We start from the raw sequence: 5,559 nt of genomic DNA on the forward strand, positions 1-5,559 counted from the left end.
AAAAAAAGAAATATTTTAAACTCAAAAAAAAAATAGTTTCCTTCTTTTTGAAGTCTTTCATATGGAAAAAAAAATCAATCAAAAATCAAAATCCAAAATACGGATTTCCTTTATTTTGAAGTATTTTTCTCAAAAATTAAAAAAAATCCTTGTTTAAAAGTCTTTCTTTCAAAAAAAATAATTTGAAAAAATTGAAGTCCAAAAATATTTTTACTTTTCTTTAGAAGTGCTTTTGTAAATAAATAAAAACTCAGAAATTCAAAACATTTTCTTAAAAGTCCCTCTTTCGAAGATTAAGAGGCAACATCCAAAACTCAAAAATATTTTCTTTCTACTTTAGAAAAAGAGAAAACAAATGAAAATTCATACAAAAATATTTTCTTTTTACTTTTAAAAATCCCAAAGTTTCAATCACAAGAAAAAGAATTTTTAGAAGTCTTTCTTTCAAAAATAAAAGAAAAATCAAAATCAAAAATCCAAAAAAAATAAAATATTTCCTTTCTTCTTTTAAAGCATTTTTTTAGAAAATTCCAAAAGAAAGAAAAAATCATCAGACAAAAAAAAGAAAAAAAATCAAAAATATTTTTCTTTTGCCTTAAAGCTTTCATGGTCTGTGTTTTATAAAAAAGTAAAAAAAAAAGAGTTAGTTTATTTACTTCATTCTCGATCTTCCTGAACTACGCAAGATCTGATTCATGCGGCGTCATGATACGTAGGCAATCCCCATCGAATTCGATCATAGCCATAAAATAAACTGAGTGAAAATATAAACTGAAAAAGAAAAGTGAAAGAGAATTTGAGTGAAAAAAAAAGAAGAAAAAAAAAGAAAACTAGTGACAAAAAATAAAAGAGTGAAAAAAAAAAGAAGAGAAAAGAGAGTGCCAAAACTAAAGAGCGATAAAAACGAGATGGAAAAAAAATCAAAAGTGATTAAAGAGAGGCAGAAATGAAGAAAAGAGGTACAGAGTGAAAAGGGCTAGTTAAGGCCGGGATAAAACATGCAATCGTTCAAACACACGGCAGAAGCATTTAACTGTTAGGTGTATTACATCCCAACGTGCGATTTCCTATATGTTCAATGTTTCAAAACTAACAAGGTTGTTGGATGTGCAAACTAGCCAGGTTTTGGTGGTTGGTTTTATTGGTAGCCTAGCCTCCCCTCCTTCACAAAATCCAAAGGCACAGATGGCCTCCGCAAGCAATCTACCAATCATCAGTCCTGAGGATAGCCCGGTATCGGCTATGCTGCAGCTAGAATCAGCAGTTGCTGAAGAGAATAAGATGTTGCGTCTCCGCATATTGAAAATGTGGGACGCCTGGTCTAATGGTAGGGACCCGCCAAGTGCAATCCCTGGGTTCCCTGAGTTAAGCCCCAGGTCAGGTCAGGTTACCAATGCCCATGTGCCCAACCCGATTATCCCATACGGGCACCCTCCAATGCCCTCCAATGATCCTGGCATGCCTTCTATGGTTCGCCCCCAGGTACTGGCTTCAAGGGCACCACCTCCAATGGTCATCTTTTAGGGTCCACAGTTTCAACCAGAAATAACATATGTGACCCCATACTCCTTCACTCAACCTTCGCAATATGATCTCTCGGTGGAGCAAGAAAAGGTGGTTAGAAATCCCGAGCAAGAGGAAATGGCTCAAAAGATGAAGAGCCTGAAACAAAGCCTGAAAAACATGCAAGGTCTGAGTGGCCAAAAGAGTGTCTCACACTCTGACCTCTGTATGTTTCCCCATGTCCACTTGCTAGTTGGCTTCAAGATGCCAAAGTTTGAAAAGTACGATGGGCACGGAGACCCGGTCGCTCACTTGAAATGATATTGTAACCACCTGAGGGGTGCTGGTGAGAGGAGCTGCTAATGGCCTATTTTGGGGAAAGCCTCTCCGAAATTGCTTCTGAGTGGTATACGGATCAAGAAATTACCCAATGGCACATGTGGGACAATATGGCCCGAGATTTTGTCTATCAGTTCTAGTATAATGTGGACATCGCTCCCGACAGAACACTTTGTCTAATTTGAAAAAGAAAACCGCAGAAAGCTTCCACGAATATGATGTCAAATGGCATGAGCAAGCTGCCAGGGTAAAGCCTCCAATGTATGAAATTGAAATGGCCACGGTCTTTCTACAAGCCCAAGAGGTGGACTACTTCCAGAACATGATGTCTGTTGTGGGTAAGTCGTTTGCTGAGGCTATCAAAATTGGGGAAATGGTTGAAAACGGTTTAATAACAGGTCGAATCTTGAGTTATGCTACTTTTAAGGCCACATCACAGTCTGCTCAGAATGTTTCGGAGAGTTTGATGAACAGAAATGGGAGTGAAGCGGGAGCCATGATGGTTTCAAGCTCGAGGGGGCCCGCAGGTCATTCAGCCAATCATATGTGCCTCCTATCATCCCACCACACTATTATCCCCTTTCAGATGCTGTTTATGTCGTGGCACCGCCTCCCTATGCGGTGATGAACGCACAACCTTACCCGCGGCCACAACATTATCCACAAAACCGAGCTCCACCTCTCAGAAATGTCCATCCTTACCAAGCTCCATATAATCCTCAACCAAATGATCCCCAATACAATTCTCGCCCAAGAGAGCCTTTCAGAAAGAATCAGTTCATCCCTATTGGTAAATCGTATTCAAGCTTGTTCCAAAAGCTAATCAGGCTAAACTATTACAGCCAGTGGCCCCGAACCGGCCAAACCCCGAGTCCCCTAGCACCGAGCTGATGCTAGATGTGAATACTACTCTGGAGCAGTAGGACACAGTACAGAGGACTGTTGGACCCTCAGCAGTTGAAGATTTGATTGAAGCTGAAAGAATCATTTTTCAGGATGAAGAAGCTCCTAATGTGATGAACAATCTGTTGCCTGCCCACAACAGCGGGCCAATAGTCGGAATGATTTGTGAAGATGAGGAATTTGATCTGGCACTGAAGTCCATTGTAGCCGTTGCCGAGATAGAAGAAATGCCAAAAAATGGTCGCCAAGTATGAAAGTTCCCTATCGGACGGGAGTCTTAGTAGCCAGTCTTGCTATCCTTTATGCGTCCGGATTATCTCAGGGTGTGATCCGGATGTTTTACTTTATTGTCTTACTTTCCGATGTAAATCCTTCCATCTTCAAAAATTGAAAACAAAATCATCAAAAAATCAAAAATAAAAAAATTGAATGAAATTAATATTTCATTGTACAGGAATGTCTCTTTTCTTAATCTTGTCATTTTTCTTATTCTCTTTTTAGTTCTGTTAAATGCAGATTTCAATAATATGACATGCTTGCGGACTTCGTGCCCAGATCCTAAAACGCTGTCAGACTTCGAATAATGAATCAAGAATTAGATAGCAATGAAGATAAGTTTAAGGAAACAAAACAAAGAGTTGGAGCAGCTAAAGGAAAATTGGCTCCAGATTGGAAAGATCCATACATGGTAACAAAGGTACTGCCAAAGAGAGAGTTGTACCTGGAAAACATCGAAGGAAATGTCCCGAAACAACTGTCAATGCAAATGCAGCCAAAAGGTACTATGTTTGATCCTCTATGTAGTATTAATATTCTTCGGTTGGGATGGTGAAGACTTTCATACTCTCTACTCAAACAACATTAACCCTTTTGTAAATCATTTGAGTTGGTTACTCTTCTTTGATTACCTTCTTTGGAACCTGAAAGTATTACAAACAAAAAGATTGAAAAAAAAAATAAAATGAAAAAATGAAAAAAAGTGATGATGAAAGAAAAGAGAAGAAAAAGAAAGATACAAAAAAAGGGGGGGAAGAAAAGACAAAGAAAATGAAATGGAAAAAAATGGAAAAAAAAAAGAGGAAAAAGGAAAGGAAAAGAAAGAGAAAACAAAACAGAAGGAAAGCAAAAGAAAAGAAAATCAAAAACAAAGTTCCCTGAACTACGTTCGACTTGATTCTGAAAGGATACATAGGCAGCCTCTCTCTGAGGTTCATTCACACCAAAATAAAAATCCAAATTTCCCCAAAAGTGAAACTGGAGCAGATATTATAATGGTTCGGCAATGATCTCGCCTGAATAGTTCCAAAATTGTAATTCAGTCCAAATCATTTTTATCCAAATCCTTTCAAGTCCTTCCGATCAATCAGTGAGAATGTTCAAGGATCGGAGAATGTAGCTACCTGGATCCGATGCAACCAAATAAGAGAAATAAAATGAGAGAGTTTTGTTGGTGAAAATCCACACGGGCACCGTAAGGCGATGGTAAGCAGAGAAATTGAAAATGAGAGAGTCTTGTTAGTGAAAACTCGCAAAGAGCACTATAAGGAGATGGTGAGAAGAGAAATGAGAGAGGTCAGCTCGTGAAAACCCGCAAAGGGCGCCCCTGATCGAAAAGAGGATCCTCACAGCCATCGGCATCGACAGAGTCCTGGCAAGGTTTCTCGATTTTGAGACAAAAGTTGTGATGAATTTCTAATAGTCGGAGGGTTTACACTAATCAGGCATCCAGTCCAAAAGGCATGTCATGTTCATCGAAGTCCGCATGTACTCCAGATTGTAGACATGTGATTTTTGACCCTCCCCGAAATTTCACCCATTTTAGCATGTAATATTTAGTTTAGGCCTAATATCGCTATTTCAGCTAATTTTGACTCTTTTACTTTATTTCGTCACAAAAAATGAAAATTACAAAAAAATATTTTAGTTTACGTATCTTTCGTAAATTTAAATAAAAAATATACAAAAATAGTACCTTATCTTTATTTTTATATAATCTTGAAAACAAAAAAAAATAGTTCTATGTTTTATAGTTTAGTTCAATTAATTAAAATTAGTTTTATATTTTTATATTATAATTGTACATAATTTTATAAGGAGGAATTAGTTTTAGGTTGGTTTATCCCGTCTTTATAAATCTTGTCGTCCATTTTTCTAGTCTTAGCCCAATTACCTAGCCCATAATTCCTAGGTCCATACCCCTAACCTAATCCCTACTCCTATATAATATTACCTAACACCTAAATATAGGGACACCAAAAAAAAATGCCTAAAGTCTGCAGAAGGAACGCCGCAAATCAGAACCCACACCCCTGACTTCACCTTCTTCAACCATTAACACACCCACCGTCAACACCCCTCTCTAGATTTCCCTCTGTCTCTCCCTCGTTCTTTAAGAGAGAACGTCGATGGGCAGTAAATCGGCGATTTCGTCGGCTAAATTTTGACCACCCAACGCCTCACCCCCACTTTAAAGATAAGCTGAACCCTAGAGAGGCTTCGGAGATTAAAAAAGAAATACAAAAAATGTGAAGAGAGGACGGAACAGTAGTGAAACAAGGAGGAAACTAATTTCTTCCTTCCTTAATACGCACAGACGGTTTGAGGTTAGAGCAAGGAAATTTCTGTTTTGTCGATTGTAATTATGCTGGAAATATCTTATTACTATGGAGTCTAATTGAAGTGGGGATCGTCGCTCGAGGTTCAGGTTCAAAGTTTTCTATCCGGGTTTCACTGAATCTCTGGTAGCTCGTTCGTTTTGTCGCTGCGTGCTTCTGTTCGAGTTTGGTTTTTCGTTATCGGCATTCCATTTGTCCG

This window comes from Nicotiana tabacum, chromosome 1 (genome assembly GCF_000715075.1).
Source record: "Nicotiana tabacum cultivar K326 chromosome 1, ASM71507v2, whole genome shotgun sequence".
Classification (NCBI taxonomy): Eukaryota; Viridiplantae; Streptophyta; class Magnoliopsida; order Solanales; family Solanaceae; genus Nicotiana; species Nicotiana tabacum.